The sequence below is a fragment of the Rhinatrema bivittatum genome, chromosome 12, assembly GCF_901001135.1.
Source record: "Rhinatrema bivittatum chromosome 12, aRhiBiv1.1, whole genome shotgun sequence".
Classification (NCBI taxonomy): Eukaryota; Metazoa; Chordata; class Amphibia; order Gymnophiona; family Rhinatrematidae; genus Rhinatrema; species Rhinatrema bivittatum.
In genome coordinates, this window is record NC_042626.1 from 5357882 (window position 1) to 5381441 (window position 23560).

The following is a 23560-nucleotide window of genomic DNA, read 5'->3' on the forward strand; positions in this document are numbered from 1 at the left end:
CAAACGCCTTCTGAAAATCCAAGTATACTATATCTACCGGTTCACCTTTATCCACATGTTTATTAACTCCTTCAAAAAAGTGAAGCAGATTTGTGGGGCAAGACTTGCCCTGGGTAAAGCCATGCTGACTTTGTTCCATTAAACCATGTCTTTCTATATGTTCTGTGATTTTGATGTTTAGAACACTTTCCACTATTTTTCCTGGCACTGAAGTCAGGCTAACCGGTCTGTAGTTTCCCGCTTCGCCCCTGGAGCCCTTTTTAAATATTGGGGTTACATTTGCTATCCTCCAGTCTTCAGGTACAATGGATGATTTTAATGATAGGTTACAAATTTTTACTAATAGGTCTGAAATTTCATTTTTTAGTTCCTTCAGAACTCTGGGGTGTATACCATCTGGTCCAGGTGATTTACTACTCTTCAGTTTGTCAATCAGGCCTACCACATCTTCTAGGTTCACCGTGATTTGATTCAGTCCATCTGAATCATTACCCATGAAAACCTTCTCCATTATGGGTACCTCCCCAACATCCGCTTCAGTAAACACCGAAGCAAAGAAATCATTTAATCTTTCTGCAATGGCCTTATCTTCTCTAAGTGCCCCTTTAACCCCTCGATCATCTAACAGTCCAACTGACTCCCTCACAGGCTTTCTGCTTCGGACATATTTAAAAAAGTTTTTACTGTGAGTTTTTGCCTCTACAGCCAACTTCTTTTCAAATTCTCTCGTAGCCTGTCTTATCAATGTCTTACATTTAACTTGCCAACGTTTATGCTTTATCCAATTTTCTTCTGTTGGATCCTTCTTCCAATTTTTGAATGAAGATCTTTTGGCTAAAATAGCCTCTTTCACCTCCCTTTTTAACCATGCCGGTAATCGTTTTGCCTTCTTTCCACCTTTCTTAATGTGTGGAATACATCTGGACTGTGCTTCTAGAATGGTATTTTTTAACAATGACCACCGCCTCTTGGACATTATTTACTTTTGTAGCTGCTCCTTTCAGTTTTTTTCTAACAATTTTTCTCATTTTATCAAAGTTTCCCTTTTGAAAGTTTAGCACGAGAGCCTTGGATTTGCACACTGTTCCTCTTCTAGTCATTAAATCAAATTTGATCATATTATGATCACTATTGCCAAGCGGCCCCACCACCGTTACCTCTCTCACCAAGTCCTGTGCTCCACTGAGAATTAGATCTAAAATTGCTCCCTCTCTCGTCAGTTCCTGAACCAATTGCTCCATAAAGCTATCACTTATTCCACAAAACATGAACAAAATATCATTTCTCTGATTTCAGTATGCACTATTTGTATGCGCATTGTAAAATCATGGCACATGCTAAAAACCAACACTTCCATACGCATGGAAAACTGAAGCAATGCAGATGACATAAAACCACAACCACACAATATAGCCCCAAGAAGCAGCATTGTCCCTTTGTACATTAAGCTGCAGACTGGTACTAGATTTTTAATGCTCAGTTTGTTTTAATGTTCATTAGAAAGCTGTATGCACCTATAGTGTCTTGCTAATGTTTTTTGCTTTCTTTCAAACTGTCACAGCAAGAGGGTTTAAGTTCCTAAGTCCTCTGTAAGGGCCTGATTTTCAAAAGCATTTCCACACTTAAAACTGCGTTTTACATGTGTAAATCTACTTTACCTGTGTAAGTGGGCTTTGAAAATTGCTACAATATGTGCCATTGAATTGGCCATAGGTTATTCACACGAAGTGCACTTAATGTGAGTAAACGGCTTAAACTGCCACAATAATAAGTCACATTTACATGCACAATTCCTTTGAAAGTGGGATTTTAGACTGGATTTGAATGCAGCCAGAGAGGGAGCATGAGGGTGCAGCCAGGTGGAAAGCACAGTCGGGAAGGGCAGGGGTAGAAATGACTTGCCCTATGAGCAGAGGGGAGCAGGGGGAGACAAGAGAGGAGAGGTAGTGAGGAGCTGCAGAGTGAAGGTTTTTTTTAATGCCCTGGAAGAAGTTAAAACCTAGCGCCCCCTCCTTCGGCTGCTGACCCTGAATGCTCCCTGCCTTCAGGCCCAGGCAATACTGATGCACTAAAAACAAGCGTCCAAACTGGATGCACTTTTCTTTTTAATGTGCTCACAATCACCTCTCCTGGGTGCTCGATGCAATAAGCAAATGAGCCGCCGAGCTAAAAAGGAGGTACTAGGGATAAATTGTGCATCCCTAATGCGACCATGGCATCGTGCGCCCAGGAGAAATGGCCGTGCGGATTAGGAAATAGACGCTCAATTCTACGAGTGTCCATTTTCCTAACCTGACTGCTGGCAAGACTTTTTTTTTTTTGACATTATTCCCTTTTTTGTTTCCTCTGACTTAATATCACCACGGTATTAAGTCAGAGGAATCACAGGAAAGCAGTATGTTCTGCTTTTCTGTAACTTTTGGGGGGGTCTCAAGAATTAATGCCAGCTCTAGGGCAGGCAATAATCTTTGAGGTGAAAATGTGTGCATTGGGCAAACATCTCTTTTTTACATCGGGGGTACTTGCTAATAGCCTCATCTACATGGCAGTTACATGTGATGAGCACTGGTGTGGATGTGCTAATCCTCTTATTGCATTGGGAGTGATGGACGCGTCTCCAGCCGCAGGTTAACCTGTGCGCCAGCCTGAGTGCACGGCATCGCATCGGCTGCTTGAAGGCTGCCAAACACTCCAGGCGCTCCAGTTCAGAAAAGAAGCAACCCAGATGTGTGCCAGATTATAAATCTGATAGATTTTGTGCCCCTTTAAGCCAGTTCCTTCCCCTTGCTAGGCAGACCATCCTCAAACCTTTAAAAATCCAGGGCTGTTTTGTAGGACACTGCAACTTGATTGCACAAGAAAGTTTCTGCCAGCCGCCAGTATTTAAAACCCCTTCCAAGGAGTGGTCTGGCCTCTTCCTCTTCTATTGGCAAAGAGGGTGAGTAATGAAACCAGACGCAAAGCCCTGGCCTGGGAGTCAGAGAGGGAAGACGTCAGCGTTAGATTCAGTTTGGGAAAAGGCCTTATTCCCAAGTGAAATTGGCAGTTTACTGTGCAGGAAGAGTGTGAAAGCGCCCTCAGAGCATCCAGAGAAAACTCCTGCCCCAAATGTGAGTCCCGTTCTCTCTGTTTGCATTTTCTGGAGGGGACGCACTGTAGAAAGAAGCAAAGCTTTGGCCACTTTCTGGGAAACAGACCCAGAGATCTCCTCAGCTCCTCCCTCACCCTCCTAACCACATCACTTCAGTGGCTTCACCTTAAATAGAAAGCACAGCGTTCACCTCCAGACTGCGCCCTCTGAATATCAAGATTACTTCATTACAATTACCCCAAAGCCACAAAAAGTGTCTCCCAGCAGTGAGTCAGCAGGGTGCGCGGTGTGGGCAGACAGCCCTGTGTGTCTTAACTGGAAATAGAAACACAAGGGTAAGCAGGCAATGCTTATGTAACAGTGGCAGGAGAGACAAACCCAGATTGCAAAATCCTTAAATCGTTTTAGACCAATTACATCCCATAAGTGACCAGACCTCAATCCAGCATGAGCGTCCTGATGAGGGGGCGTAGTCCTTCTTGCTATGAGGCTCCCCCTTCCCCCAAACCCACATCAACAAGCTTTGGTAGCAGGGGACATAGGAGCGCCGGCCTAATACGCACCTCTAAGGCTACAAGAGATTAGAAACTGGTGCCCTCTCCCTCTGAGCGTCATTTCTCAGCCAGAACTTTGGCAGTAACATTTCTCTCGGCGGGTCAGCTTTCCCCCTTATTGTCTGTGTCTGCCATTCGGATCATGAGCTCTGTGCTACGAGTCCTCCTTATGAATGCAGGGAGCACCATATTCAGCGCTGTTTGTCCTGCTAAGTTTGGAGTTAGCATTCAGATGGTGTCATTGAAATATCTACCTGCGCTCACCTCCTGAGACTTTTTATCTGCTTAGGGGTGAGGCAGGGATGTTCTGGGGTGGGAGTTGGATAAAAGCTAATATTCAGTGTTAAAGGTAGGCAGATAAGTTTAGGGCTTCTAATGTTAGCAGGATAAACTTAGCTGGATACATTTAGCAGGGCCCGAGGGTGCCTGGCCTGCTTCACGGCAGCAGCAGAAGGACCACTGGGTGATGATGGGAGAAGCTAACAGCAGTGGCAGCAGCGGGAATGGGGTGGACTGAGGAGGGGGACTCCATTCTTAGCTGAAGGGGTCTTTATGTCCCGTATTGCTTGCAAAGCAGGGAAGCCAGGGTTCAAATCCTGCTGCCACTCCTTGTGACCTTGGGCAAATCATCTCACGTTCCATAGCCTCAGGTACAAACGTAGAGGGTCATTCAGCAAAACGCGATGTCGCCTTACCGCATGGGATAGCGCTCATCTGCATGTGATAACTACCGCAGCGCGGCGGTAAGATTTAAATTAGAGAAAGGGGTGGGTTTGGGCGGGGAAAAAATGTTTTTTTTTTCCCCGGTAGCGCTGCGGGCGATAATGTTTTAGACATGCGGTAGCCCCGGAAATAACACTCACTTTTTCGGTGGCACTATGGGGGTGATAATGTGAGAAAACGCAGCGCCGTGATGCGGCCGGCTGCACACTATTGCCCCCCTCGCCCTTTTCTCTTCGCAAGTCATCATTCTGCTGTAATCATCTAGGAATGATTAATCCCCTAGGTCGACTGTGAGCCCTCAGGGGTCAGGGAAATGCCTACAGTTACCTGCATGTAACCTGCTTTGAAATGGCTGAAAAAGGGGAACATAACATTTGTAACCTAAGGTTTTCTAAACTGTTAATACTGCCAATAAATTATCATTTATATGTACGATCACCATAAGGTAAATGATAGAAATTCTTTATTTTTGAAACTTACTCAAGAATATAACTCTTGTACAGAAAATTAGATGTTGGTACAAAGAACAAAATAACATAAGTAATCTTTTTTTTTTTACAGCAATATCTATACCATACTCAACATCAACATTATAAGAATTTAGGGGGCAGAAAAGGAGCGTATTATAAAGCAATAGTTTTACAGAAAAAGAAAAAGAGACTGTATCGTCTTGTAGTGCTACTGCTATATTTAATGTTCTTGAACCGAGAGAATATGGTATGAACTTCTTGGGAGTGTGACGGCAGGAAGGCTCTGAGCTGTTGAGGCTCATGAAATGCATACTGAACATTTGAATACCTTACAAAACCTTTGCACGGGTATTTTAAAATATAAGTAGCCCATAACTGAAGAGCCTCCGAGCGCATCGTAAGAAATTCTTTACATCTTAACTGCGTTATTTTAATTACATCGGGGTATAACTGCAGGAGAGAAAGACCGATACTTCACGCATATCCAGCATAGCTCTCTGCTTCAATGGCAGGGGGGAATGACGAAAAGTGGATCTATATACAGACAACAACCAACAAGGACTGAATTACATAGTCTGGATGAACAGATAAGCATGGGTGTAGCTTGCTTATCGCGGCAGTTACTACCCCTACTACTCCTAACTAATCAAGCTTGATAGTTCACTTAGATGCAGTTCCAGCACTGCTCTCTACATTAATGGTGGGGGTGGAATGGAAATAGAACCAAAAGATTAATAAGAGCCAAGAGAAACAGAAAAGTATGAGAAAAATAAAAAAGTGCAAAGCTTGCTGGGCAGACTGGATGGGCCGTTTGGTCTTCTTCTGCCATCATTTCTATGTTTCTATGTATATCCAGATTGGACAACCGAAGAAAGGTAACTGCCTGTTTCTAAGAAATAGCCTAAGAACATGATTACGTTCAGAAAGAAATGCAAAGGCAATAAGCAAAGGTTTTCTTTGAGTTATTTCTGTCCCAGAAGAAGATTCCAGTAAATTAGTTGTTTGAGGTCCCCCTGACGCTGGTTCCTCAGCTTGGGTACTTTGTTGCAGGTAATAAGCTTTGACAATACCAGGCGTGGCAGGCTGGAAGTTTTAGGACCTGCTGCATATACATTTTTAAAAGTTCTAGGGGGGAGATCAGACGGATCACAGGAAAGTTGAGCACTCTCAAATTATGAGCACTTAACGCATTCTCCACTCCCACTCATAATCTTCTCCGATACTATCAATTTCTGTTGGGTATTTTCAGTAGATGTAATTCTTTTATCCAAGTCTTCTCAGTTGTTTATTATACGTAGAAATAAGATTATAATTCGTTACAGTTTGGTCCCTTGTATCCAATGTTACCTGCGATAGCATCTTAATAGATTGCTCAATTGACCTCAAAGCAGTCCAAATGCCTCCAAAGTTCCATCTTTGGAAGGCATTCCACATTATCACCCACATAGTGCCCCCATAGTTTTTGGTTAATCCATCTCTGTTTGATGTAATCTATCTCGTTCGATGTAAACCTTCGTTTGATGTAATCCGATGCGATAGGACTTGTGCCATGAACGTCGGTATAAAAAAAAGAACTTAAATAAATAAATAAATCAATAAATCCTTTAAAACAGATATTTCTAAGCCTGTAGTCAGGGCCCTCAAGTGGCTTCCTCCCACGTCGATACTATCGCACATGCTCTGCACAGTACCTTGTCGTGAAGATATTCTTAGCTCCTGTGGGTTCTTCAAAGAGAGATCCGGGCTCATCTCCTTCAAAGCTGTTCCCGGGTATAAGCCCCTCGCTCCTTCTAGCTCTCAGACCTCTCCGGAGTTTTCTTCTTGGACAGTGGCTCCCGCTCCACTCTGAAACACCGTCAGAGGAGTCTCTGCCGCTTCCATATCACTAGAGGTTGTGCCGTTGTTACCCGGGGATGAGCGAGCCTTCTCGGCTCTCCGGGGCTCAGTGTGGTGTTGTAGGTCAGGGAGGAGGACGCTCGCTCCCGCGTCACTCACCAGCGACCTGGCTCTCTGGCATCAAAGCTGTTGCTCCCGCAAAACATCCTTCGATTCGAGGCTGGGAAGGATCGACCGAGGGTGAGTTATCACCCACTCCTCTCAATCTTCCTTTTCCATTATTTCAGAAGGAAATCAGTAGTAAGGTATTAGCCTCTCCTTGAGCGCCTTTAACGGACCCACTAGCTGGCAGCCATCTTGCCCCCTAAATGATAGAAATGTTATTGAGAAAACCAGGACCCAGCTCACTCATGGCATGTTGTGGGCTTTACCGAATATAAAATCCATCATGAAACTGGCTTCCTCTCTGTCGCAGGAGGATGGTGCTAGACTGAGAACTGGGTGCAACACCCTACCAGGCTGTGTACATCTAAAGCATCATGGAGAGGAGAAGAAGTAAAAATAAAATGTTCTACCCTGGAAACTGATATGAAAGAAGGGCAATGAAGTTCAGCACTAACCAAGGAGTTAACTCCCAATGCAGTAAGCTAATGGTATGCAAATGAACTGGGAGATAAAAAGCATGCCAACCCGCAAACTTGTGCTCAAAGACATGCCTAGTATGCATGAGACATGGTCACCTAAGGCTCAGGTTCAGCCCCATGAGCTTTACCCTAAGTTACAGAAACTTTACTCCACCTTGACCAGGAGATACATTTCCAGCATTAAGAAAATCTCAGCTAAGCCTCTGCACCTCTCTTCACTGGGGAAAAATAGTTAATGCTTTGCTTAATATGCAATTTATATAGAGGAGTGCTAATTTGTGCACACACAGTTTTACTTGTGTTTGTGTGCACATTTTTCATGATCTAAACTTCTTGCTAAATTGAGAGAAAAGTTGTGCACACAGCCATGCATTAACATGTGCACACAGCTGAGCGTTAACATATGTGCACAACCATGCTTTAATATGTGTGCACTGCTAAACATTAACATATGAGCACAAGCATGCATTAACAATTGCACACAGCTGAGCGTTAACATATGTGCACAACCATGCTTTAATGTGTGCACACAGCTGAGCATTAACATATGAGCACAAGCATGCATTAACATGTGCACACAGCTGAGCGTTAACTTATGTGCACAACCATGCTTTAATATGTGCACACAGCTGAGCATTAACATATGAGCTCAAGCATGCATTAACATGTGCACACAGCTGAGCATTAACATATGAGCTCAAGCATGCATTAACATGTGCACACAGCTGAGCGTTAATATATGTGCACAACTATGCTTTAACATGTGCACACAGCTGAGCGTTAACATATGTGCACAACTATGCTTTAATATGTGTGCACTGCTAAGCATTAACATATGAGCACAAGCATGCATTAACATGTGCACATAGATGAGCGTTAACATATGTGCACTGCTAAGCATTAACATATGAGCACAAGCATGCATTAACATGTGCACACAGTTGAGCATTAACATATGTGCACAACTATGCTTTAATATGTGTGCACTGCTAAGCATTAACATATGAGCACAAGCATGCATTAACATGTGCACACAGCTGAGTGTTAATGTGTGCACACAATCATGCATTAACATGTGCAAACAGCTTAGTGTTAACATGTATGCACTGTTGAGCATTAACATGTGCACACAGCTGAGGTTTAACTTGTGCACACACCAATGCATTAATGTGTGCATACAGCTAAACTTTAACTTGTGTGCACAACCATGCATCAACATTTGCACACAGCTTTGTGTTAACATGTATGCACTGTTGAGCACTAACATGTGCTCACACAACCATGTGATTAACATGTGCACATAGCTGAGTGTTAACATGTATGCACACCCATTTGTTAACAAATGCCACAGCTGAGCTTTATCTTGTGTGCACAACCATGCATTAACATGTGCACAAAACTGAGCATTAATGTGTGTACGTTAACATGTGTGCACAGCTGGGTGCACCTTATTACACTGGCCTACAAGAAAGAAAGATGTGAAAACAAAGCAAAAGTCCCAGGAACTGACCAGGAAATGAGTGCTTCATTGCTTCATCTCATGGGGGACACAGTTAGTGGCCCAGAATAACAGAGAAGCTCATCAAAATTAGACAGGAGACCTGCCCGGCTCTCTTTCAAAATGCATTTCAGACTGTCCACTTTTCTACAAAGTGCCTGGACTTCTCACCCATGGACTTTGCACCAAATTTGAAAGAGAAAATATGAGGGGACGTTTTCTCTGAGACCTGCTGTGGCTCCAAAGCAGCCAGGGACATTTGCACCTCCTTTGTGTGTGGAGAGATTTCTCATGGAAAATAGCACAGAGAAATGTGAAAATAAAATGCATCCCCCTGGCAACGCTTCCCTTTGATGCAGGACGAGACGCACACTTACAGACTGATTTTCTGGGGGCAGATTGCTAGTTGCACCTGTAAATTGCTCTCCAGCAGTATAGTCCCCGCTGTGGCTCCTTGTGACCCTGGGCAAGTCACTTTACCCTCCATTGCCTCAGGTACAAACTTAGATTGTAAGCCCTCTGGGGATAGGGAAATACCTACAGTACCTGAATGTAATCCACTTTGAAGCGCTGAAAAAAAAGTGCAAAAAGTGGAATCTAAATCTAAAATAAATTTGGGTTTGCATCGCATATTGCATTCAGACAGGATCCTAAGAAGCTTTGCATTCAGAAACTCACCCTGGAAATTCTCAGATCAGTGCATGATAATGATTGCTGCTCTCAGTTGTACCTTCTGCTTACAAAGAGCATTTATAGGAAGTACACACTTTCTCCTCTTATTGCTCTGCATAAAGCATACCCTGGTGGTCAACATGTGACGCCTCGAGCTTCCCAAAACTTCCAAAGAGCAGGACCTGTCCTTCCATGAGCCATTTTCCCTGTGAAAACGGCAGCTCTGGGTCTGAAACTGCCCTGTGTTTACCTCTGCCTGCTTTTCACAGAAATGCACCTGATTTCTCTGCAGCTGCAGTTTCGCTACCACTCAGTTGGTAGCGATGCTGTCTTCCTGGTTATCACAGTGATCGGATGAAGGACCAGCACCCACCTACCAGAAACACGTTTCTGGTCTGCAGCTTCCTCTGGCATCCTGTCTGAGAAAGTTATGGTATTTGTTTTATTTATTTATTATTTTTATATACCGACATTTGATCTCAATTGAGATATCACACCGGTTTACACTCAGGTACTGTAGGTATTTCTCTATCCCCAGAGGGCTTACAATCTGTTTTGTACCTGTGCATACAAGTTTACCTGTTATTGCCGGCATCCAGCTAAAGAAACACCCTTTCCGTTTCTGGAAAGCCTTGGAATGAGATTTGGGTCTCTTCTGGCCCTGTGAACCTTAAACTGAAGCAACGTTTGATCAGGCGCGTTCAGTTCCTTCCTGCCTTCCTAATGACCTCACAGCCAGCTGCATTTATGGTATTTCTTACATTATTTTCTGATAGTGCTTGATGAGAAAAGAGGCGTGCGAGTGTAAGACTGGAAAAGACATCCACAGTGAATGAGGCTGAGATACTGGGCCTTCAGTCTATCCTGCATATTCAGTGTGGGGATTCTGAAAAGCCCAAATCAAACATGGATTCCTGAAAGCTTTGGGAATTGTTCCTGCCACCTGCTGGGGACCTGGTAAAGGCGTCCACCTGAGCTTATTTGGTTCAGGTTGTGGAGGGATGCGCAGGTGACCTTAAGAGGTTTTGATGCCTAACTGGGGGAGTGAGGCTCCTAAATTGGACTTCTTGAAAATGTTTCAGTAGGCTCCAAACTCTTTTCTTGTAAACGTTTTCTTTGATTGCAGGCATGAAGCGTCTGACCTCACACAATACACAAGTATAACCACTTCCAGGACGGGCTCTCTTATTCATATGATAAAAACTGATAAATGGAGCCCAGCTCTGTCCATTTACATAATCTTTCTATAAGAGCTCCTTCTCGGGACTCTCTTAACCAGTGCTCGGCTTCTGAATCGCATAACCTTGCAGTGCAACGGGAATGAGCTGCCAATAAGTGGGAAATCAGAGGCCTCAAATAAATACAGAATCAACCAAGCAAGCCCAAGAGAGGTGAAATAGCAAGCAAAATTGTGGGGAACATTCTAGAAATGTCTTCTTCAACAATCTCTAACATGAAGATACAAATCTGCAAGAACACTACAGGTGAATGTATGACCCTACCCTACCTCAGTTCTGCCAGCTCAAGCCAGATGCATCTGCATCCATTTTGGAGAAATAATTGGGATTCTCTAACTTGTATGTATGAGCCTAAGCATTGATCCAGCCCTCCTTAAATAAACAGAACCTGTGTGTATTATCTTCCCAATGTTTCCCAATCCCCTTCATCCAGCCCTCGACCCAAATCCCTATTCCATTCACCTCTCAGATCACTCGGATCATCTTAACTTCCAAAATGCTCCCTATAGAAAGCAGAAATCTGTTTTGCCTGCCACCGAGCCTGACTTAGCACCTCCTGTACTAAATTAGGTTCCCTAGCCCTGCAGTGCTTGGGACCTCAGCGAAGGAGCATCACAGAGTTGCACAGAAATCTTAGCCCCTTCACCTGTCAATCATGCAGAAGAAGTGTAGACATAGGGGCAATAGGAGAAAGTCTGTCTGGCCCCAACCCTATAGATTTTCCCATCGTTCTCTATACCTACAATGTATGTACCAGTATAGGGCGGCTTTGTACATGAAACTCCACTCTTTAGCCTGACGATTGTACTCCAATCCAACCCTTATCTAGTTACAAAGTACTAAGCTTGATTCAGGAGGGCTTATTCTGCTCCAAAATTTCGGGACCTAAAAAACTGGGTGACTACAGGGGCAGAGTTAGCGTGGGCCAGGCCTCTAAACCCAAGCAAATGGATAGCAGGTCTGAAGTTAGACTTCTATTTCGGCTGAAGATGGGCACCTATCTTGGATGCTCATCACTTTTTGACTATCAAGCTCTAAGAGTCTGTGGAAATGATTCGACTTGCTGAAATCAGTTGGCAATGCTTTACATGTAAAGTAGCAAACATATGTGCATAAGACAGCAGACTGGTATCTAAGACAGCTTCCAAGACATACGTGAACTGGCTGAATGAGGATTTCCTGTGCAGAGGCGTGGACTTGCAATGCTCTGAGATATTTGACATCAAAACATCCCATGCATTAGCACATCAGCTGTTCAGGCACCAAATCCAGAGTTTAAATGGAGTTTCTTAAAATCTCTAACCCTGACTGAAACATTCAGGCTGCTTTCTGTGTGCACATCTCTCCCATACTGCCCATTTTCATTTCCGAATTCAATGCAAAGTTCTTACAATGACACACAGAATAATTAATAAGAAGGACGCCAGGTTAGGGGCAGCGTTGCATGCATACACGCTTAAGAGCATTGCGATCCGCAAATAAAGGCCTTCCTCTGGTTCTAACTGTGCCCCAGTAAGAAACCAGGCAATAACCGTAGCACCCCATGCCGGAGTACCTCAGGGTCTTAACTGCTTTCAAGGCTTTTAAAAAAAAGTACTAAGAACCTGCCTATTTAAACAGGACTCTGGGAAAGTAAAAACCCAGCAAAGAGATTCAGTCACTGTTTAGAAACTAAATAATTCTAAATAAAGAGAAAATACAAATCCCACTTTGAAAATGAATCCCACAGAATCTTAAGTGAATGTGAGAGAAATTTCTTTTCTAACCTTTGCAGATCTTGGGAATTCGTGGGAAAACCCAGCAACACCTCCCGCAAGACTCGCTGTCTATAGAACGGCGGCGAAGTAATGACGAGTCCACACCTTGATGCAAATCTGGGGCTGGCTCTCAGATCACAGTAAACCTGCCACGTGCATGCACGATTGCCCCAATCAGTCGCCATCTCACGGGGGCTTTTTACAAATGTTAGTTTTGCTGAGTAAAAAATATTAGAGCTGTTAAATGGCTGAATATCTGGAGGTATCTGAATTACAACATTGCTGCAAAAACAGAAAAAAAAGATATTTGGCCTGGTTGGGCAGGGCTGGACACATTTATTATTTGATTTATTTTCATTTTAACAAACTTAATATTCTGCATTGTCCAGCAAATTTGTCCAGTGCAGATTCCATAAAAACATCCATAAAACTCCTATAAACAAATAATAAACACAATAATAAAACAATAATCTATCTGCTTTAAGAAAATCACATGCCTTCCTCCTCTTCCTGAACAGTTTGACGTCTCTCGTTGCTCTCAGTTCAAACGGTGCTGCATGCCAGAGTTTGGGTCCTATGTAGTGAGAGGCCCCTGGCTCACATGCTCGGCAGTTTGCACCCTCACCAGGCGGCCAGTGCTGAGGTTCTCACCAGTGTGGCCAACAACAAGTTCCCAGTAACTCTCTAAATTCAGTAGTTAATGTATTATAACAACAATCCAAAATTGGGACCTCATTCTCAGAGGTAACCAATGCAAAGAGCGCATCACCGGCATAGTATGATCCAATTGATCAATCTTGAGGCTGTGTGTTGTACCTGTTGTGGGCCACATGATGATGTGCCTGGTGGACCCACTAATAAACTGGTACAGTAAAAGCATCTGGAGCACAGGCCCAAGAATGCAGATTATTCTGCTCCCTCTCCCATTACAAAAAACTCTGTGTTGCTATCAGTGAATAGAACCAGCAGAATATTCATTCTCTCTGGTAACTCTATCTTGTGGCAGGGTGGTTTATTCATATAAAGCCCACTTCTTTCTTTAGTCAGTGTTCAAATATTAGTTGCCAATAATCTGAAATAGATCATCACTGAAACCATTAATTAAACCTGACAGTATAGTCCCTGGCTGCTTGTCTTATTGATACTGAGACTCCAAACTCGTGAGTGATAGCTCATAGTTTACTCTCTGTCTATCAACATATTTGGCAGTGACACAAGCAATAATTCCTGGAAATGCAGTTGATAACTTGAATGACTAACTTTGAAATGTCTTGATGATGGCAGCATCTTCAAAGCGTGTGCTGTGTGTGCTCTGCAGGGGACATCCCACCGACTTGAAGTTTACATTAAAAAATAAAGTGACATTCTCTCCAATAAGAAAAGCTTCCCCCCTCTTTTTGGAAAAGGTGTGGGCTGGTTTACAGGGCAGCGGAATCCATTGTGCAAACCGTGTACTTACACAGGGCGGCAGCTCAGAGGAGGGAATGGCCCGAGCTGAAGAAGAAGTCCAGCACCCAATAGTAGAAGCCCTGCAGCCGCCAAAGGAAAGGAAACGTGTGAGCCGCAGGCAGAGGCAGCCAACGAAAAAGAGAGAGGCTATGAGGCAACTGGTGGAGCCCAACCCGCTGGTGGCCAAAAAAGAGGAAAGGTTGCATGGACGCTGACCCACCAGCGGTCGAAAGAGAGGACACCCCCACACCCCGAGGGCTGATGTGACCTTGGGCAAATCACCTCACGTTCCGTAGCCTCAGGAGCCCATGAATGGTGCCATTAAAATCCAAGGGGCTTTGGTGGGGCAGGAGGGCTGAACACAGTAATTATTTGCACAGGGCAGCAAAACAGGTAGCACCGGCCCTGCCTGTTTACCAATACGTGTAAGTTTTCTATGCTATGAGAGATGCTTAGCCTCTCCCTGCAGCCCTGACGCTTCCTGAAAACGATCCGCTTCTCAGAAAGATCGAAGGCGCATTTACTTTCAAGCCTGCATGAACTGTGGTTTTGACAGCTCAAGTTCGATATCTGTGAGGTTTGGGTAGGGAGTCAGATTGAAACTGCATGTTTCGGCATTATTGTTAATGGTATGGGAGTACTGCAGTGCTCACCTCGTGCGAATGTTTTGGGTAAGATAAGTGTCCCTGTGAAGCTCTGCAAATTCTAAATTCCTTTCTGGGGGTCTCAGGATTTAAACTCTCCATCAGGCTGCAGTTTTGTAAGTCAATAAATTGCAAGCCCCTAACTCTCCTAGCAACGTTCTGAGAGGCAGAATAGTAAGAAGATCAGACTTTTCATTTTTGCTTGGCATTTTTTCCTTCCTTCTCTTTCTCCTGCTTCAGTGCTTGGATCAGGCACCATAATCCTTCATTCACAACCAGCAGCAGTGACCGGAAGGTCCTTCTGGAAGCTCTAAATCCAGCTGCCAAGTGTCACCCTTGAGTGATGGTCAAGACTCCTTCCTGTCCATGGGCTGTGAATTCTGTCTCTGCAGCATCCTCAGCCCCACAGGTGATGAGGTGAGGGCGACCCCATTTGGGAACTGGAGACTCTCTTCAAGGTAACCTTCTCCCGAGTCTGCATATCAAGCACATCCACTCATCAGACTCTTGAAAGAATATTTGTAAAACACTCACCAAGGAGGGTTAGAGGTTTAGGATCGGAGTTAGAGGTTAGGATTAAGGGTTTAGAGTTAGTGGTTAGAGGTTGGATTTGGGGTTAGGAGTAGGAGTTGTTGAGGTTAGGGGTTAGAGGTTAGCATTAAGGGATAGGAGTTAGGGTTACGGATATGGTGAAGATTAGGGATTATGGTTAGGGTACATTGAGGACAGCACTGCATATGTCGAGTATCACTATAGAAACAATAAATACTAGTAGTAGTAGTAGTAGGTGGAGGGCTATGGCTGGGGCAAGGTGAGGATGAAAGCTAAGAGTAGGGTTACGGTGAAGGAGCATCAGTTTATTTATTTATTATTTTCCCATATTTATACCCCAGGTTACAAATGCTTCTCAGTAACAATGCTTCAATAATCCATGTAAGCAAGCCTCGTTTTTGCCACATTGCAATCTTTTTTTATTTTACAGAAACTGGAAGTGCAATTTCACAGATGGTTTGGTAAATCCAGGACTGACTCAGCCTTTCCCAGTGACATGGACTGCTAAGCACGGAGAGAAGTAAGATTGCATGGAACAAAGAAAGATCTGACCAACCAGAAACTTACCAGCACTGACTCCTCTAGAGATTAATGGAGAGACCTAGATCCCATGGTTTAGCTGCACCACAGATGGCTGAGGCAGGTAATCTTCTCTGGCATTGGCAGGGCTTTCTGTGCCCATTGGGAATGGCCATAGACATGGCAGAAAATGCAACTCCTACATAAGAACATAAGAACATGCCATGCTGGGTCAGACCAAGGGTCCATCAAGCCCAGCATCCTGTTTCCAACAGAAGCCAAACCAGGCCACAAGAACCTGGCAATTACCCAAACACTGGGGTAGATTTTCAGACGAGCGCGAACAGCCTACTTTTGTTTGCGCTCCAGGCGCAAACAAAAGTACGCTGGATTTTAGTAGATACGCGCGTAGTCGCGCGTATCGGCTAAAATCCTGGATCGGCGCGCGCAAGGCTATCGATTTCGTATAGCCTGCGCGCGCCGAGCCGCGCAGCCTACCCCCGTTCCATCCTAGGCCGCTCCGAAATCGGAGCGGCCTAGAAGGGAACTTTCCTTTGCCCTCCCCTCACCTTCCCCTCCCTTCCCCTACCTAACCCACCCGCCCGGCCCTGTCTAAACCCCCATCCTACCTTTGTCGGGGGATTTACGCCTCCCGGAGGGAGGCGTAAATCCCCGCGCGCCAGCGGGCCTCCTGCGCGCCGGGCCGCGACCTGGGGGCGGGTACGGAGGGCGCGGCCACGCCCCCGTACCCGCCCCCAAAACGCTGCCGACACGCCCCCGCAACGCCGCGCGCTCCGCCCCCGCCCCCCGACACGCCTCCCGACACGCCCACTCCGAAAACCCCGGGACTTACGCGAGTCCCGGGGTTCTGCGCGCGCCGGTGAGCCTATGTAAAATAGGCTCACCGGCGCGCAGGGCCCTGCTCGCGTAAATCCGCCCGGTTTTGGGCGGATTTACGCGAGCAGGGCTCTGAAAATCCGCCCCACTAAGTAGATCCCATGCTACTGATGCAGGTAATAAACCAGTGGCTATTCCCTAAGGGGTAGATTTTAAAAGAAGCGCGATCAGCCTACTTTTGCTTGCGCATCAGACTCAAGCAAAAGTACGCTGGATTTTAGTAGATACGCGCGGAGCCGCGCGTATCCACTAAAATCCCTGGATCGGCGCGCACAAGGCTATTGATTTTGTATAGCCGGCGCGCGCCGAGCCGCGCTGCCTAACCCGTTCCCTCCAAGGCCGCTCCGAAATCGGAGCGGCCTCGGAGGGAACTTTCCTTTGCCCTCCCCTCACCTTCCCCTCCCTTCCCCTACCTAACCCACCCGCCCGGCCCTGTCTAAACCCCCCCCTTACCTTTGTCGGGGGATTTACGCCTCCCGAAGGGAGACGTAAATCCCCGCGCGCCAGCGGGCCTCCTGCGCGCCGGGCCGCGACCTGGGGGCGGGTACGGAGGGCGCGGCCACGCCCCCGGACCGCCCCGGGCCGTAGCCACGCCCCCGTACCCGCCCCCAAAACGCTCCCGACATGCCCCCGAAACGCCGCGACGACCGGGCCCGCCCCCCGACACGCCCCCCTCCGAAAACCCCGGGACGTACGCGAGTCCCGGGGTCTGCGCGCGCCGGTAGGCCTATGTAAAATAGGCTTACCGGCGCGCAGGGCCCTGCTCGCGTAAATCCGGGCGGATTTACGCGAGCAGGGCTCTTAAAATCCGCCCCTAAGTCAGCTTGAGTAATAGCAATTTATTGACTTCTCCGGGAACTTGTCCAAGCCTTTTTTAAACCCAGATACATTAGCAGCTTTAGCCACATCCTCTGGCAATGAATTCCAGAGCTTCATTGTACATTAAGTGAAAAAATAATTTTCTCCAATTTGTTTTAAATGTGCTATATGCTAACTTCATGGGGGTGCCCCCTAGTCCTTGCATTATCCAAAAGAGTAAATAACCATTTCACATTCACTCCTTTTCATTACGTCTCAATCACATTAAAATTACTAATTTTATGAAGCTATTGCTTTAAACATTATTGGTTGCTTAAGGTGTGTAACTGGCTGATGAACCCATTCCATCGCAAGAATTTCATTCCAATAATGAAAGCCTTTTTTGAGAGTCAGAAGTTGATTTTTTTGCCTTCTAGTTGGGTAAAAGTGCTAGTAAATCTTTGGAGGTGATCTCACGTCAGGATTAGTTTTGGGGGACACTTACACAGGAAGTAATAGCCAAAAAATTGTACCCAGACAAAATCAGGCACAAATTCACAAGGGCAGTAACCAAAGCGAAACTATCCACGTAGCTTGGATAATTTGCACAAACCCCACAGGTAAAAACTACCAGCGAGATTTTCCTAGAGCCCAGGTAGTTTGATGATCTACCCCTTCATAAATAATGCACAGGCCGCTGTGTTGATCTTTCATTAGGCCCCAAGACTGATTTCCGTGCCATAAGAGCAGGGGTACTGGCCCCTGGGTGGGGTCAGGCAGCAACGATCAGAACTCAGCGAACTTTGACTCCCAGCCCTGGCTGAACAAAAGAAAGCAAAGCCAGCCTGAAAGAAGAGCATCTTTGATCTTCCTGAACATAACTGGGGAAATGAGCAGGACTACAAGTCTGTGCTGTGTGATTTGTCTCTTCAAGCAGTTCCAACACATCCTCCTCATTGCAGACGAACATCCATCAGTTTCTTGGCTCTGTAGCTTCTTGTCTAAGTCTTATTCCCGGGTCTCGTTTTCCTAGTGTTTCTTGGCGTAAAAGGCAGGCGCTCCGCCTGTTTTAAATATTTGCCTTCTGCCTGCCTCCTCTTCAGCTGCCTTTGCAGCCCTGTATCTCTTCCAGGTTTCGGTGCGATGTGTGTACAGGCGTCAGTCTGATGCATGGACACCAGCACCCCTAACTTTCTTAGGTTCAATGTGGTGAGGACGAGCTTCAGAAACTGAATTTCTCCCTGCAAAATTAAAACCAAATCCGAATGAAGAAGGGAAGCTGATTAAATGTAACTTTTTATTTAGCTGCCAGCTGGGACTATGTACACAGTTTGCTTTGCAGTAGAACTCAAGAAAAGGAATTCTTTGATAGAAGTAGAATAAGAACTAAAATGTTATTTATTTAAACTCTTTTCTATACCGTCATTAAGTTATTCACCATCATAACGGTTTACAGGCTGGCAAAACAAATGTTAGTACTTTGACGTTTGTTTTGCCTCTCTCTGGGGTTCCAGTATTCGTGCATTGTACACACTTCACCCTTGCCAAAATCCCCCGTTCCTCCCTGACTGCAAATCTCATGAGTCTGCAAGTGACAGTAAGACATCACCCAGAATATCCGTCTGGCAGTTGTGACACTGTGGGAATAGTAAAACACGAACGCTCACAATCACACTGCCTGTGGCATTAGTCATGGAAAAGTGCTCCTTTAGGCAATTCTGGGGCAGCCTTGGGGTGCCGAGAAGGGACTCTCTTCTCTACCCAGCCCTTCCTGGGAGTTTTCTGCTCTTTGCAAGGGTTTTCTAATTCTGGAGGCCTGGGCAAGCTGCTGATTCCACGGTGCCTCTGAGTCAGAGCGAGCTTTTACTGGGCCCATGTATGGATTTTTTTCAGTGTTGATATCACATGCACACCCTGCTGATTTCCTGCTGGGTCACTGCAGCAGAGTGGAAGCTGGAGGCCACTGCTGGCCCCAGACCCTTTGAAAATCACTGCTGGTTACATGTGGACACGCAAGACTAGGCAGATCTGAAGAAGACTCTACGCAACCTTGAAAGTCTGCATATAGCATTGTCTTCTGCTGGTCCCGTGAATGGTATCGAAACCTGCAGCTGGACATCCGGACGCTGTGGGGCATGGAGAGAAGCCAGAGACAAACATATGGCAACTAAGAACATGGCCCCCACCCAAGCAGGGCTTCCTCTTCCTCTTGTAGCCTTGCCATTGGCCCGGGCCTTCCAGCAAGAGCCGAGTGACCAAAGGCAAAGTCCCGATTTAGTCCTGCAGTTTGTACAGCAGGCTCCAGAATTTGCATAATGCAAAACCGGTCAACGCCGCATCAGACTTTATGCAAATTAAGTTGTAGCCCCTCCAAAAGCTGTTTTTACGTCTTTGCAGTAAATTTGTCTTTAGTTTTCTTTCACCTTCATTTTTGTTATTTGCTTTTCTTTCCCGTCTTCTTCTACTTTTCTCAGGAGGTTGAATTTTTAAAAACAATTTCATAGTTTTAGAGGCCCTGTCAAATGGACTTGTTGATTGTTTTATCCTATTTTCCGAATTAAGCAAATGCTTCTTAAATGTATTTGAAATGTGCCCCCCAGGGCCCCCTGTAACTCCCTCTTCCAGGAACGGCCGGGCCCTGCTACTCCCGGTTCTCTGCGCCAGGGTAGATTTTCAGAGGCGTTAGCTCGCGATTTTGCCGTGCAACATAAAGAGTCACCCGCACAACTCAGCTCCGTGCACTTAGTGCGGGCGTTCAGCTCGGCTGCCTTTCAAGCATAAATTTATCCACGGAAAAAGGAAGCCTTGTGAGGCGTTTTGAGGGCACGTAGAGACGGTAACGTTCAAACTAGCGAGCGGGCGCACGCCCAGGGCCGAGGCATACAATACACACGAGCACATGTGCACACATTGTGAAACAGCCTGGCTGCGGGCACATGCGCGCCACATTTTAAGTGGCCGCCCGCAAATCTTACCTCGTAAATCAGGGGATTTTAAAAGGGGTGTGCGCCCGCGCAGCTCGCCCAGTTTGCAGATGTGCCCACCAAACCCCCTGCTTTGATAGCCTAGAGTCCCAGAAATGGCTCGACTCTTATTTTGTAATCTTCCCGTCATCCGCAGCAGAAGTAAAGTTACCCTGCAGGGGACCCCGGCGCCTCCACGCCCCCTCCCCCTTTGGGAAAACGTTGGAGATGTGCAGACTGCGGGAGACGTTGCGCGTATCCGGGCAGCTTTTAAAATCCGCTTGGCGCACACAAGCCTGACTTATTTGCACCCCCCCCTAACCAATGTGCGCGCCGGGCTCTTAACCTTTGCCTTTAAAGGTTTACACGTGTAACCGGATTTTCATAATTTTATTATCTGGGAATGGAAAGCTTCCACGCATTACTCTGCAGCCGGTGGTACGAGGGGGTCGCGCCTCGCATGCACAGAAACCGGAATGCAAACTCCACGTCTGCGCGCAGCCAGGATTCGAAACCTGGGTTGGGTTTTGGGCGTGCTTGAGATTCCTTAGGCAGCTCTGCACTGGAAACGTGCTCCCTGATGTCTCTAAAATCTGGAAATCGAAGCCTTGAGAGTACAACGAGGGCTGGTCAAACCTGCATCACCACACATGTGCACCTCTGCGTTTGCCTGCACAGAGCTCCCTTGTGCTTGTCAGCGTAAGGACCCGTGCAGCACTGGACTGGCTGAGGGTTTAACAGCGCTGGAAGCTGCAGGTCATTGGGGGTGGGAGCCTGTTGAGTCCAGCGAGCCCCAAACTACCTGCACAAGTAATGCAGTGAGCACTGAGGCACTTCCTATTTTCAGAAAAGCGCCTTACTGCGATGGGGCTCTTTTCTGAGGAATAAGACGACATGACCAGAGCACTTCTCTGGCTTTCCCTTCAGATGAGCCAGGACCCCGGTATTGCAAGCCAGGGATTTCCCCTTTGCAGTTCTCTCTCTGGCGGGTGCTCTGATGACCAGCAGGGAATGTCCCCTGCTCAGTCAAGGCAGGAGATGACTGGGACTGCCTCTGCGGCACAGTTGGCTTCACAGCTATTACAGTCAGATGCCCGAACATTAATTTCTAGTCAAATTTAACTCCAGATTCAGCTGTGCTTTCAAACTTTCATCATATTCAAAACAAAAATGAAAATTCAACACAATTAGAAAACGGTTACGATAAACCGTCCTTTTCAATTGGAGTTCCAGGAAATCTTACAGAAATTTTGGGGAACGTTCTACAGATTTTTCTCATTATGGTGAGATTTTTTTGTACCCTAATCTCAAGGGATTAACAAGCGTCACAGATATTCTTGTGAACAGCAAATCTAGTATATACACACACACGGGCATATACATACACATATACACGCGCGGACACACAGGCACGCACACATTTTCCAGCTTCCACGCGTATGTTTCTGCCTGGCCTAAGTGATCTTAAACCTGTTTTTTGGGTGGGAGGAATTCGGGCTGATCGTGAAGGCCTGAAGAAGGACTGGGCAAACTGGTGCACTAACTGGTTGAACTGGTAATTTCACTCACGCGCGTATGATTTACGTGTATAAATCAGTAAGTCCTACTTTCTTTTCAGCGTACAATATAGATGGGTAAGGTACGCAAGGCTTCAGTGCATTGAATGCATTTGTGCGTTGGCGTGCATACGCATTTATGTTGTGGGATAAATGTACGCATAGTTTATAATACGGGCATGTTATAAAATGCTATGGTAAACCTACGTGTGGCCACATGCACGGGGATATGCCGCCGCATTCAGTTGTTTGAAAGTTTTCCTGCAAACGTGGGGTTACATTGTAATTATACTGCTCAGCAGCGTGTGGTAGCGCTCCTCCTCGGTGCACAACCAGGCTCCAGAAAGCTACTCTCCCATGCTTACTGGCATGAGTATATCGCTGCTCTCTATACTTACATGGTACTTACACAATCTAGTATAATATTCAGCTCATCACTACACTGCAGCTGTAGTGCAGATATAATGCTTAGCATTTCCTTGTTTACACCGGAGATGTGCACCCGGATCTTCGCTTAGGGACACTTTGCAGCCAGTGTATAGTCTAACAGCACTTTGTAAGCAAAAGAATCCTTTCGCTGTGAAAATAATCCCAGGAAACTACCTGCACACATCTACTCCTGCGAACGGGTGTGAGGGGTTTCCTGGCAGAATTTACGCACAGTACCTTCTATCTGTTTATTCACCCGGGTCTCTATGTCGTGCACAAATGAAAGCATCAGTACCTAACTTCACATTTTAGAAACATCTGTAATCATACAAAACCTAACATCAAACAAAACTGACTTAAAATACCATCAAACTACTCCTAACCAGAAGGCAAATCAAAAAGCTCATTAAAACAAAAGCCAAGATAGTTATCTTTCAACCTAACTTCCTGAGGAAATGAACCCCAAAACACTGGAGCCACAAAGCTCAACACACACAAGTGAATTTTCAAAGAAGTTACGTGCCTAAATGTAACATACTACCATAGCAATTTTCAAAAGCCATTGCACTTACACAGGTGAATCCTATGGATAATTCAATGGCACATATTGTAGCAACTTTCAAAAGCCCACTTACACGAGTAAAGGGCATTTACACACGTAAAACTCAGTTTTAAGTGTGTAAATGCTTTTTAAACTCAAGCCTACATGTTCTAGTTTTAACCAATCACAAAGATGTTATACAAAGGGATAGAGAGTTAAAGAGAGACACCTAGTGTACTCGAAAAGCACTGTCAAAACTTCCCTTCTGCTAGGGGACTCTGTTATCAAAGGAATTAACTTGGGGGCACAGCTGGAAGGAAAGGAAAAGGTTAAAAGCTTCCCAGGATCCCGGACCAGCAGGAATACAAAGCTGCGGGAGCAATGACCTGGCTGTAAATGAAGTCAGGATAGTACAGAGAGCCTTTCTCAGAGGCAAGGAAGAGGACCATCTCCCAACCTTCTCCTGCAGCCACCCCTAACCACCCGGGTTTTCCATCACCGGAGACCCAGGGTATGCAAATCTCTCTCATGCATATTCATTGTGGCAATCCTGAAAAACCCGACTGGATAGGCAGGCCTCCATGAGCCTGTTGGGAAAACACTGGTATAGCCCAACTTCCAGGCGGGGCTCAGGACCTGGTGTTCGGAAGAAGGATTTGAATATGGATACGTTGGGCCTACAACTTTAAGGGTCTGGAAAAATAATCTTTTTTTTTTTTTTAAGTTCTG

General features: G+C 45.8%; 1 long non-coding RNA gene across 2 annotated transcripts in view; it reads left to right on the forward strand.

Annotated features, from left to right (window-relative positions):
- LOC115074357 overlaps window positions 1-23560 on the forward strand; it is a 56797-nt gene that overhangs the window by 22933 nt on the left and 10304 nt on the right. The window contains exons 1-2 of one of the 2 annotated variants that reach the window (XR_003852225.1): window positions 14813-15034; window positions 15559-15771. This is a non-coding gene — a long non-coding RNA (uncharacterized LOC115074357). Of the gene's footprint in view, window positions 1-14812; window positions 15035-15558; window positions 15772-23560 lie in introns of those variants that run through there. The other variant, XR_003852226.1, reaches the window with a different exon arrangement.